The sequence below is a fragment of the Tachysurus vachellii genome, chromosome 12 (genome assembly GCF_030014155.1).
Source record: "Tachysurus vachellii isolate PV-2020 chromosome 12, HZAU_Pvac_v1, whole genome shotgun sequence".
Lineage (NCBI taxonomy): Eukaryota > Metazoa > Chordata > Actinopteri > Siluriformes > Bagridae > Tachysurus > Tachysurus vachellii.
Window position 1 is genome coordinate 6,486,347 of NC_083471.1, and position 14,294 is coordinate 6,500,640.

Here is a 14,294-nt window from a genome sequence, read left to right on the forward strand (position 1 = left end):
AGATGGATGAAAAATACTATAATACATACATTCTTGTGTGAATTTTCCATCAAATCAAAGCATGTAAGTCGGGTCTTTGTTCTGGAAACCCACCAACATTCGAGCTCTGAATGAATATAAAACCAGCGAGTAGCTCCACAGCGCAGTATTCTGAATCTGTCTATACATAGAAACACATTTGTCTTTCCTAAAATGGTACTAAGGAGACTTCCAATTATAACGCCTCAATATTTTTTGTTATAACACAACCTACCATCCTGTAGAACGTATCAGAGGATATTTAGTGTAGATGGAGAGGAACAGGTGAACACTGGACAGTTTGGCTGCAGAGAGCCGAAAGGTCATGTGATATGACCTACAAGGTCAACGGTCAGAGTGAAGTCCGTAGTCTACGCGAGAAGCTTTTGGCTGTCAGTGACAGCTGAAGAGACGTGTGTCTGTCTGCATCTGCTCTTTACTTCCATTTCCATGCAGGCTAGTGGTCATGTCCACCGAGTAGAAGAGCTATCATGATAGATAACTTCACTGAAATGTATCTTTATTCATCAGAAACTCTCTTTCACTTTAAAAGGATTTTATATGACAAAACAAAACCTTACAAAGACAAAGAGTCTAATAGTTAAAAGGGTTTCAATCGGATCGTTTAGCACAGAGAGCCTCCATTAGCCCTCATGATCAGTTAGTTGACGATTCAATTTGGTTATAAACGTAAAGGTGCGATTTCAGTGGGTGGTCAGATTCTCTTTCATCTTTCCTCGACGTTTCTGATCCGTGTGTACGGATAATCCGCAGCGAATAGCAGCATATTTTGTGGAAATTCTGTTTATTTAAGCGCGTACTCTTAAAATCTTTGTGCTTTGTGTGTTTAAATACTTTCTTTGGCGACTGCTCATAGGTGCTGAAATATAGGCCAAGGGAATCTCCCTTTCATTTTCTTTTAAAAAGGAGAGAGGTAGAAATTTCTAAACCAGACCCTAATCCATGTAATCAGCCTCTAAGTAAGGGTGTGTATGTGTGTGTTTTGGGGAAACCCATATTAGATAAATCAGAAAAGCGAAAGAAAAAGAAGCCCTGAAGCGTTGTTGTTAGTCCCGTGACTAAGATCGGAGAGTCCTGCTGATGAAGGCCGGAGTCCTGATAAGTCAGGCGGCTTATTGAACACTCCTTTTTTGTAATCTAACACCTACACTCTCAACTCTGTGGACATGGGAATGAAACACACACACACCAACATACAAATAGGAAGTGTGTATCTTTGCAGGTCACATGCCTTGGTATTTGTTGCCACATGGTTTACCTCACTGAGTGGTGATTTACCACAACCTTATCTTTGTTCACACACACACACACACACACACACACACTTACATGTCAAGGTCATACGATCATCTTTGATCTTCCCCTAATCCTTTGTTATAGCATAAAGAGTGTGTGTAAAAGGGACAAGGGAAGAATAGAGGGAAAACGGGCTCCGGGCGCTAGCGAGTTTTTTCTTTCTTTTTCTTTTCTTCAGGATGCTCTGGAATTGGATGTTTAAGGTCAAAGGTCACTGTGCAGCAACGGCTATCTTCCTAGAGTCCCTCTAATGTTCTGTGTCATACCGATTTCCAAAGCAAGCGTCTATTATGACACCAGAGAGATGAAAAGCGTTAAATAAAGATTTATAAATATATTGAAATATTTCCGATTACAATACTACGGCAAAAGGAATCTAAGATAATTAAGGTTTAATAATCTTCTATTTTGTTTTAAACTAGTAGAATAATGTCTAATAATAACGTAATAAAAGCTCTACGATAGTTCAATATAGTTCAGTTATTTGTTAATGTCATTATTTTTGTCATTAATTCCTGCTGGATTTTGAGCTTCTCGTTATTATTTAAAGCAACCGTAAGCCATGTTAGCTTCACTTTGCTAAAATGCTCCATGACACTGGATTTAATAAATCTGTATTTATACACCGTTCTGTGCGTGTCAACGTGCTCTACTCTTATCGAGGACACTGGGGCGGTATTTTCTCATCACGAGACCTCAACAGTGGAGACCCAGTTCCAAACTGGGACACATGCGACAGTGTGTAATCTCTATGGGAAAGTGGAACGTATGTCAATGTTGGTCAGAGGTGGCTAAATTTAGGCCTCTCTTGTAAGTAGGTCTCAAAGTCTATCTCTCTCTATCTCTCTCTCTGTCTCTCCTGTGGATCAACAAGGACCGTCGGGGTTTCGTGGTAATCATTAAGAGAACGAGCAGCTGGGAAAGTTTACTGGGTACGATAGGTGAAGAGGCCAAGGGCGTGATAGCAGCCCACTGTCTGAACTGGGTCATGAGTAGCTTCAGGTGCATCAGGTTCAGTTCAGTCATCAAGAACCTTTGACCATTTCTTCATAGTTTGTGAAAATGTCAAACAGCACAGTTCTGAAATCGAATAGATTTTTTTATTATCATCAAAGAACACAACAAGCACAAATTCTTGAAAATTTCATATGAACGTTTGAAATTTCTCAATATGAAAAATTAGGAGTTGACTTATCTTGTCTTAGAATTTTTTTTTTCTTCTTTTATATCATTTGTTTTGGATTTTATGTCAGAACATTTAAACAAAAGGTTATCCAGTCCTGACCTTATTTATGCTTTGGATTTTTTTGATTTCTCTTTTATTCTGCTCTCTGCTATTTTAAGGGTTTAGTGACTTCGCTGATCCACAGTGAAAGTGACCTTGTGTTGACCAAAATAACATAGAGAGGACACACAAACACACACACATGCGTTCCAGCGCACTATAGATTGTGGAGACATTACGTAGCTTTGGGCTCACTTCTCCTCCTCAGTGATTAATCACACCATTCAGTAACGAGGGAAAAGTGTTAATGAGAGCAGCGCCACTGCCTCCACTGCCTAAATTATACACTCCACAGGAGCCGTGACGTGTGTGTCAGCGCTCTCGCTCCTAAACCAGGTCACCAGAATGTACTTTTTCCATCAAGTGCAGAAAAGCCAGCCGAGTAGAACTGTGAGAGATAAACAGAAAAAAGAAATAAAACAATTTACTGTAAAGATGAATCTTATCAGGTGTGTGTGGGTGTGTCTGTGGGGGGACGATGACTGTCAGACAGGCACTGGAAGTTGTTGTCTCCTTGTCAAACATCTAAGTTCAGTGGTAAAGTCCTGAGGCGGGGCTGAGGGTATTACTGAGATTGACACACTATAGGCTAGAGTTTGGGGTCAATGGGGATGTGCAGATCAGAACTGATTGGAGGGAACAGCTTGATGGGTGGAGCACGGTAGCTTTCACAAAGGACGCCTTCCAATCTCTAGAATACCGTCCAAGCTCTTGGTCAATGGCACAAAGTAGACTTGGAGCTCACAAAGGCATTGAAAGTGAACTCCAAAGTCTGTTTTATAATGTCAATAAATCGAACCACGCTCTCACTCAGTAAAACGGTCCAGAACTTATCCAGAACTTTAGTCTGAGTCGTTAGAGAAGATTACTCAACTCCTTCTGACCAATCAGAATCGAGGATATTTGAGCAGCGTATCATTTAAAGAGAACCGTTTACTGGTGTAGAAATAAATCCTCACCTCACACCTCAAGAAGTGATTCAGCTCCTTAATGACCATGATGCGCTCTCAGAAAGAAAGAAAGAAAGAAAGAAAGAGAGAGATGGTTGTGTTTGCATCGGGACATGAGGACTATGCTCTGGGAAGTCTTTTAGCATTGGATTGACAGTAAAGCTCACACACGCCCTTACCCTGAGGCAACACATGCTCATGGAGGTGAATATACAGCTGTTATGCAGATGCTTACCTCCGTCGATATTACAACGTTATTTACAATATGTTACACCAAAGTGTTCTCAAATCTGAGAAACTTTGTATGGCAGAAGATCCAGAATGAGCTGAATTTAAAAAACACGCATCCGACTGTCAACCTTTTGGTGAGGAATATCCAGCAAGCCCCTTTTAATCTATTTGCACCTTAATGGGCCTAACGAGCGGTCCAGGACGGGTCTTTCTACAACATCTGGTGCCGTAATTGGACAGCCGGCTGTGACCCCCTGTTGAATCGAAGCAGGCCTTGATTTTTTTTTCTTGCCTCTGCTAACAGAATCCAGACCCTGGACTCTCACTACAATTTTCCAGCGCTGTGAGAACGGCCAGCTACGCTAACGACACGGCCGGCATGGGGGTCAGTGCTAAAATAATGACCTCGGCAGCCTCACACTTTGTCCAATTAAAGTGCAGAACACTTCAAAAGGTCAGACCTTCATCCCAGCAAGGAACACTGGAGAGGGAAGAAAGGCATAGAGGAACTGAAGAGCCCCTCTTTAATAGTTTAGGACTGTGCAGAGGGTATTTAGGTTTCTAATAATGGGGCAATGGCGTGTGTGGCTGGTGTGTGTATAAAGGTTTTTTTTATAGGGGGCATAAAGAGGGTAATAGGGCTTTGAGGGTTGGAATTTGTCAGTAGTACGGTCTAGCCTAATGACAGTCTCTCTTAACTCTATAGGAATTCCTTGTATAACTCCAATCTGTCAGGATTAACAATTCTGCCCCAGGATATTTGAGAGGTTTCACAAGCGGGAACTTGAGAGGCACGGAGTGAAAAATGTTGCAGTTAGTTTGACCATAATTAAATGGTTTAAGGAACACAGCAGACTGACAGGTTTGAGTTGCTGTGAGTTAATTTATGCTTTTTCATATCCTTAAGTTAATTAAAATGGATCTGAAGCAAATCGCCATATGCACAAGTGGAAATGACCTTCTTTACCACCAAAGAATGAACAGTGTCCCTAAAAGTAGCACTGTCACTGCCTCTGAATTTATATACAGAGAAAGTTACGAGCCTTGCTCAAGGGCCCAACGGTGGTAGCTTGGTAGTGCTGGGGCTTGAACCCCGATCCTCAGCCCAGAGCCTTAACCACTTGAGCCACCACTGCTAAATATATATGGAGCGATAGAGCTGTTTACAGCTTTCTTCTGCAGCACATAAACCAATCAATGGCATCGATGGCATCAATGCCATCAATGCCATCAATGCCATCAAGCGATCAGTGAGGAAATGTATTAGTCTAATATATTCCATACATTTTTGTAAATGCTGTTATTAATGAAGTGTTCAGGTCTGGACACATGGTTGTGTGACTAATTATGTAGTTGTTAATGTAGCAAATAAATAGCATGTGTGTGTGTGTGTGTGTGTGTTGTTAGTTGTTAGGCCACATGCTTATACATTGTCTTATTATTGATGTCATTATATCTCTCATGATTTTACTTCAGCATTCATAATTTCTCACACACTGTGTAGCAGAGGCGAGAACAAAACAAAACAAATCAAACCTCCTATAAGCATATTAAAGTTTGCCTTTGACAGACTCACGAGACTGCACTTTGCATGTGAATATATAAAACGGTAAACAATTAATTACATGAAAAGGTCAGTGGAGCTCTCTTCATCAAAAAAATAAATGCTATCTCTCTGTGGGTTTAGCAAAATATTCTCCTTTGAAACTGAATAAAAAAGTCTTGGTAACACTGGACAAAATGCCTTTCACCAAATGGGACACCAGTCCATTAGAGCAAACACACACACACACATTTCAACACCTATGGACAATTTAGCATAACCGGTCAGCCTACATTCTCGTAACTCGACTGGACAGGAAAGTGAAGAACCTGGAAGAAAACTCACCTGACCACACGTGAGAACATGCAGTTCCAGAACCTGCTACTTTCCTAAGAAGACATACAATTATATTATCGACCTCACCTAAGCTCCACACCTCCATCATTCATCACAGGCAGGTCTTTGTGAAAATGAATATAAATCCCGGTGTCATGTTGACGTGAGCGAGGAGCAACTCCACTGTCTGATAAATCCTATTGCCGTAATTAGGTCATTTAAATTAGGACTATTCAAGCAGCGCTATATTTGTTTTTATATTTCTTTCTTTCTTTTTTTTTCAATCTTTTTAACCTTTTTGTTCATATCTCATTTATTAGTCTTTTTTTTTCTTTCTGTGACAGCGGTGGAGTAATTAGAATAATTATTCTTCAGTCAGTATTTTCTATACCAATTCTTTTCAAGATTAAAGGCAAGTATTTATGTGGAATATCAAGATGCTATTAAAACAGCCCAACCTATATATATATATATATATATATATATATATATATATATATATATATATATATATATATAGTTCCACTACTTCTGTAACTTAAAACCCTCTCACATAAGATCACTGAAATTCCTGATTACTGGCTTCTTCAATGTTGCTCCACCTTCTTCTCTCATCCGTCTTCTCCTTCTGATTCCAATACAATGTTGTTTGTCAAGGAAGCAGTTCACCACTTTATTGGCTGTTGTACTGTAGTACATGTTTTAGGGTTAATGGTTATTGATGTATGTAGTGTAGAAACTCGTTCCTGTTCACACCTCAAGAGAAAGAAAAAAAAAAAACTGAAATCGTTAACTATGAGAAATGCTTGTTGAGATGTAGGTCGGACCAGAGTATGGCTGAAAGGCGCTGCAGGCTCTGAGCATGAGGGCTCTATACTGCTTACTCTGGGGATATTTGACATTTAAAGTGCATCTCTAAACCCTCAACATACACACACACACACAAAAAACACACACACACACACACACACACACACACACACAGACACAGACATACTCAATGACCCTTGTGTTTTCCCACATCAGCACCCTGGGGGTCTCACTAACTCACTAACTCTCTCTCTCTCTCTCTCTCTCTCACACACACACACACACACACACACAGCCCTTTAATCCCCAGATACGCAGCCCCACCCCGATGAGCCGCCATCCATCTATTTATCCATCTATGCAAAGATACCTTGCTGTAGTGATCTATAAGCTTTCCTCTCTGCTTGCCTTTCTCTCCTTTGAGGGCTGAGTGTTGGAATGTGTGTGTTGTCAAGTGCATTGTATGAAGAGACAAGAGAAGATAAGTGAGTGCCAGAACTCACCTCACACCTCACAACACACACCACACACCAGGTCTGAGATTTTACACACATTTTCTCAGCAATGCATACACTTAAATAGGTAACATATAGATACAAACACATACATGCATACATACAAATACACACAAACACACATCATTTGCTCACACACACACACGTACACACACATGCACACATCATAGACACACATGTACACATGAACACATCATACACACCCGGCTACGGACATAGGCGTAGACACCACCTCTATAATGCCTCTCTGTGTGTTGCTGGGGAAACATATAGTTCCAGGGACTTGACCTGTGATCCCCACCTTTCAACCCCACTCTTCCAGACCCCTTAATACCTTCCTGTCTCCATCTGAGCAATGCTGGGTTCATAGAGGTCAAAGGTCAGGAGGAAAGTTCATCCTGCCACTCAGGTCGCATTGCTAAATAGGTGCTTTGTTATATTTTAACTCTGGACAAAAAACGGGGTAGAGAATGTCTCTTTCTTATACCTCTTAGTTACAACACATGGCTGTTTGTTTCACTATGATGCTGCAGTGTGTGTGTGTGTGTGTGTGGAGAGAGAGAGAGAGAGAGAGAGAGAGAGAGGGATCCTGTGAGCAAAAAGTATGTAAGATTATTAGCTTTATCATCAAGTCTGTGAGGATTCCCATTAGCTCTAGCAGAAAGTGTGTAAAGGATCCTGTTAGTTTCAGAAGAGAGTGTGAGGGGTTATATAAGTTTTAGCAGAAAGTGTGTATGAGGGATCGTGTTAGCTTTAGCAGAAAGTGTGTATGAGGGATCGTGTTAGCTTTAGCAGAAAGTGTGTATGAGGGATCGTGTTAGCTTTAGCAGAAAGTGTGTATGAGGGATCGTGTTAACTTTAGCAGAGAGTGTGAGGGATCGTAGTAATTTTAGCAGAAAGTGTGTATGAGGGATCGTGTTAGCTTTAGCAGAAAGTGTGTATGAGGGACCGTGTTAGCTTTAACAGAGAGTGTGAGGGACCGTGTTAGCTTTAACAGTGTGAGGGATCGTGTTAGCTTTAGCAAAAAGTGTGTATGAGGGATCATGTTAACTTTAGCAGAAAGTGTGTATGAGGGATTGTGTTAACTTTAGCAGAGAGTGTCAGGGATCATAGCAGTTTTAGCAGAAAGTGTGTATGAGGGATCGTGTTAGCTTTAGCAGAAAGTGTGTGTGAGGGATCGTGTTAGCTTTAGCAGAAAGTGTGTATGAGGGATCGTGTTAGCTTTAGCAGAAAGTGTGTATGAGGGATCATGTTAGCTTTAGCAGAGAGTGTCAGGGATCATAGCAGTTTTAGCAGAAAGTGTGTATGAGGGATCGTGTTAGCTTTAGCAGAGAATGTGTATGAGGGATCGTGTTTGCTTTAGCAGAGAGTGTGAGGGATCGTAGTAGTTTTAGCAGAGAGTGTGTATGAGGGATTGTGTTAGCGTTAGCAGAGTGTGTATGAGGGATCGTGTTAGCTTTATCAGAGAGTGTGAGAGATCGTAGTAGCTTTAGCAGAAAGTGTGTATGAGGGATCATGTTAGCTTTAGCAGAGAATGTGTATGAGGGATTGTGTTTGCTTTAGCAGAGAGTGTGAGGGATCGTAGTAGTTTTAGCAGAGAGTGTGTATGAGGGATTGTGTTAGCGTTAGCAGAGTGTGTATGAGGGATCGTGTTAGCTTTATCAGAGACTGTGAGAGATCGTAGTAGCTTTAGCAGAAAGTGTGTATGAGGGATCGTGTTAGCTTTAGTAGAAAGTGTGTGAGGGATCGAATTAGCTTTATCAGAGTGTGTGAGAGATTGTATTAGCTTTAACGGGCTGTGTGTGAGTTGCAGTAGAAAGTGTGTGTTAGTTTCAGGAGAATACTTAGTCATTAGGCAGAGTACAGGCATCATCATGCTGGTGTTATGACAGTACTTGTTTGAACCTCCATCTCTCTTGTCGTGCTCTGCTGGGCTCCACCTGCATACACACATTTTTTACAGCTTAATGTATCTCTCTCTTTCTCTCTCTCTCTCTTTGTCTTTCTCTCTCTCTCTCTCTCTCTCTCTCTCTCTCTCTCTCCCTCTCTCACACACACACACACACACACACACATACACCATCATTGTTATCATCACTAGAGAGGAGAATGATGGAGTTTTTAAACGCTACTAAATATCAGGTGTACAGGAGTGTGAACTCAGTGACCGATTTGTCTCACACATCATCATTAGCATGGATTTCCTTAGAAGATGATAAGACAAAATGAGACAAAAGAGACAACATGAGACAGAGCTAAATTAGGCAAAAGAGGCAAAATCAGAGAAGAACATATAAGATCATACAAGAAGAGAGAATAAGAGAAAAAAACAAAAAGAGACCAAATGAGACATGAAAAGTCAGTAATGAGACAAAATGAGACAAAACAGACGAAATAGAGATAAAACAAGGAAGAAAAGAGGAAAAAAGAGAAGAACAAAAAAGGACAAAATCAGATAAGAGACAGAAATGAAACCAAAAAGAGACAAAAAAAAGAAATAAAACCAGACAAGAAGAGACAGTAATTTGATATAAACAGACAAAATAATACAAAAACAGACAAAAATAAACAAAAAGAAAAAAGTGACAAAAAGAGACTACAGGATTCAGGTAAATTAAACCAAATGAGATAAAAGAGGCAAAATCAGGCAAGGGGAGAGAAAAAGAGACAAAAACACCAAAACAGACAAAATGAGACCAAAACAGACAAAATGAGAAAGAAAAAAAGAGACAAGATAAGATAAAAAAAGACAAAAAAGATCATATAAGACAAAAAGGGACACTCAGAGAACAAGAGACCAAATGAGAAAAATGAGGCCAAAACAGAAAAAAATTAGCCAAAAAATAAATAATAATAAACCTTCAAGAAAACCAGACAGAAATTTGATATAAACAGACAAAAAAAAAGAGACAAAAACAAAACAAAAAGAAAAAAGAGACAAAAAGGGACAAAAAGTGCAAAATGACATCACATGAAATACTAGAGTCTACTGCTGCATCAGAAACATGAGTGGTGCACACACACACACGCACACACACACACACACACACACACACACATACAACTTAAAATGGTTTTCTCGCTGTAGGAGAGAAATGCTGGAGATTTGAAGTCAACATTTGGCAGGCAGTGTGTCCTTTACTCATTCCAGGCCTTTTTTACAAGTTTGTTGCTAGCACTGAATTTCATTATCACACAAACACACAGAAGACACACACACACACACACACACACACACACACACGTACATTGTTCAGAGCTGTGGTAATCTCTCTTATTCCACCCAGCTTTTCTAAGGGCTTCAGGAAGTCTGTTTATGTGTGTGTCTTCCTCTTTATTATCTCAAACTCTCTGTTGTGTCTCTAAAACACTTTCCTTTCAGATCTAAGAGATAAAAGCACCTCTCTCTCCCACCACTCTCTTTACCTGTTTATCTTCAGCTCATGTTTAATACTTGGAGCACATTAAAACATGCCCGCGGAGCTTCTCGGCCCCTATAAAGATTTTTGAGTGATGACACGGCTCGTAATCCAGACATTAGGGAAGTGGAAGCTAGCACTTCATTCCTCAGGATCAAACACTGCGGGATGTGTAGCTGCTTGCTACCATCCACATTGTGTGTGTGTGTGTGTGTGTGTGTGTGTGTGAAAGAGAGAGAGAGAGAGAGAGAGAGAGAGAGAGAGAGAGAGAGAGAGAGAGAGAGAGAGAGAGAGAGACCGAATGAGATAAGAAAAGTCAGAAATGAGACGAAAAAACAGAAGAAAAGAAATAAAAACAGAAGAAAAAAAACAGACAAGAATACAAAAGGTGCAAAAAATCAGACGAGAGACAAAATGAGATATGAAATACAACCAGACAAGAAGAGTCAGAGAGAGAGAGAGAGAGAGAGAGAGAGAGAGAGAGAGAGAGAGAGAGACGTTCTTTTTCCCGGCTGTTGTTATTGTCTTATCTTTGGCTTGTACATATGTCTGTACAGGTAGACTACAACCTAAACACACACAGACACACACACACAACGCACACTCCACAGGGTTTGGCCAGCTGACACACTTGTGTGATTAATGTGCTCTTTATACAATGGGAGAAAGAGAGAAAAGGAAAAAGGGGAGGGAGAGGAGGAAAGTGCTAAAAGGAGGACAATGTGCCAGAGGAGGTGTGGATTTATACAGCAGTTAACAGATAATGCTCCGTATTTATCGTCTAGCTGAACGAGTTTCATCATCACAAAACACACAGGGTTTTATATACTCTGGGTGAAGAGCAAATGTCCCCACACCGATAGGAATAGCATTGTGATGAAAGACTGTGGGGACGTTTATCTGGTTCCTGTGTTATTTTATTACAGAAAGATTTGATTTAAATTATTCAAGAAGTCAAATTTACTGTACAGGGTTAAGGATAGTAAGGTGTGTGTATATGTGTGTGTGTGTGTCTGCATTCATGTTTGTTTGTGTGTGTGTGTGTGTGTGTGTGTGTCTGCATTCATGTTTGTTTGTTTGTGTGTGTGTGTGTGTGTGTCTGCATTCATGTTTGTGTGTGTGTGTGTCTGCATTCATGTTTGTTTGTGTGTGTGTGTGTGTGTGTGTGTGTGTGCGTGTGTGTGTTTGACTGCTCACCGTCACACCTTCAGTTTATTTAAATGACTGAAATAAAGTCATGTGACCAGTTTAAGTGTTGACCTGTTGTGTTTTACACGCACAAGATCCTCACCAATCCTAATCAAACGGCAACATCACTAAAGATTCAATCCTGAGCTGAGTGTGTGTGTGTGTGTGGGTGTCTGCATGTGTGTTTTACACAATTTGTATGTAAGTGTGAAGGAGTAAAAGCGTGAAAAACCACAAAGCTAACAGATCCACTGAGGAATTCAGGTTGCTTTGATTTGCTCTGGTCATTGCTCTGAGCTTCCATCATGTCTGTGAGGCGTCTCACACTGACATGTTCCACACAAAAAAATGATCAAATGGAGATGACCTTCACGTGACTTCTGGGTGAGTATGAGAGCATCGTCAGGATGCGAGAGTGTATAAGTGATGGAGGAAAAGTGAGTTGTGATACGCTCGGGTCAACAGGGACAAAATATGCTGCCGATGCAGCGTTTTTTTTCAAATGCAGTGAAAGCTAGTGGGAGAGAGAACGAGAGCGCGAGAGAGAGAGAGAGAGAGAGAGAGAGAGAGAGATAGTATAGGGTGTGTTCATGGGGGTTGGGTACATTAGAAGCTGACTGCAGCAAAAGTGCAAAGCAGAATTCTGCTGACTGTCTGCATCCAGGCAAAACCTCCACAATGTGACCTACACATCAATACAACACCTTTTTATTTCATTCTGTTTAAATCGTGTAATATCTGCAGTGACTGAAAGACGGAATCGATGAGAAGAAAAGAACGCTGTCCCAAATAACGTACTATACACTATACACATACAGTACATAAGCACTATGTTCACTGTTTAGCATTTAGCGTTATTGACGTTAACAAAATGAACGTTATATATCTATTTTTTTTTTTTGCTAAAATGAAGTAGAAGCTCTTTCCCTGTCGAAAGCAAATGACACGAAAAGCATGCAACAAAGCTTTAGCATACAAATACTGTGATTTTTTTTAAGACGTCTTGTGCGCTGGAGTCTCTCCAGCTTCAGCACACAGTAGCCTCTTCTGCTAATTATGATATCATCATCAGTCTACTGCAGGGTCGGAACCTTCGTATCTCCGTACCTTCAACCGCTGATTATCTAAGCCAGATGTGGCCCAGATCCTACAGCTTATTTGCATGAGAGCTAATAAATGCTATATAACGTTTTTTCTCGAATAGTTAAAATGCATGTAAATTCTTATAACAGACATGAGCTTGCCTAAAGGTTATAAAAATACATATAATGTGAAGTTTTATTGGGAGCTTAGTGGTGGTGTGACGTCTGAAATGGAGCTGGGTGGTGGTGTGACGTCTGAAGTGGAGCTGGGTGGTGGTGTGACGTCTGAAGTGGAGCTGGGTGGTGGTGTGACGTCTGAAGTGGAGCTGGGTGGTGGTGTGACGTCTGAAGTGGAGCTGGGTGGTGGTGTGACGTCTGAAGTGGAGCTGGGTGGTGGTGTGACGTCTGAAGTGGAGCTGGGTGGTGGTGTGACTTCTGAAGTGGAGCTGGGTGGTGGTGTGACGTCTGAAGTGGAGCTGGGAGGTGGTGTGACGTCTGAAGTGGAGCTGGGTGGTGGTGTGACGTCTGAAGTGGAGCTGGGTGGTGGTGTGACGTCTGAAGTGGATCTGGTTGGTGGTGTGACGTCTGAAGTGGAGCTGGGTGGTGGTGTGACGTCTGAAGTGGAGCTGGGTGGTGGTGTGACGTCTGAAGTGGAGCTGGGTGGTGGTGTGACGTCTGAAGTGGATCTGGTTGGTGGTGTGACGTCTGAAGTGGAGCTGGGTGGTGGTGTGACGTCTGAAGTGGAGCTGGGTGGTGGTGTGACGTCTGAAGTGGAGCTGGGTGGTGGTGTGACGTCTGAAGTGGAGCTGGGAGGTGGTGTGACGTCTGAAGTGGAGCTGGGTGGTGGTGTGACGTCTGAAGTGGAGCTGGGTGGTGGTGTGACGTCTGAAGTGGAGCTGGGTGGTGGTGTGACGTCTGAAGTGGAGCTGGGTGGTGGTGTGACGTCTGAAGTGGAGCTGGTTGGTGGTGTGATGTCTGAAGTGGAGCTGGGTGGTGGTGTGATGTCTGAAGTGGAGCTGGTGTGATATCTTACGCACGTACAGAATCAAATGCATTAGATACTGAATTAAATGCAGTAGGTACTGAATCAAATGCAGTAGATACTGAATCGAATATGGTAGGCACTGAATCAAATGCAGTAGATACGGAATTAAATGCAGTAGGTACTGAATCAAATGCAGTAGATACTGAATCAAATATGGTAGGTACAGAATCAAATGCAGTAGATACTGAATCGAATATGGTAGGCACTGAATCAAATGCAGTAGATACTGAATCGAATATGGTAGGCACTGAATCAAATGCAGTAGATACTGAATCAAATATGGTAGGTACAGAATCAAATGCAGTAGATACTGAATCAAATGCAGTAGGTACTGAATCAAATTCAATAAGTACCGTCAAAGGTACACTATTTTGCACGCATGCTGCTAATCTACCTATAACGTGTAATAGGTCATGAACAGAGGTGATTCTGGAGGCTCCGAACTATTTAATGACCGGTGCTTATTCACACCTCGTTAACAGCACAGTTGATTCTATACCTGCCGATTAATTTGTTTTAAACAGTAACTGTGCTCTAATGATGTTCATGCAGTAA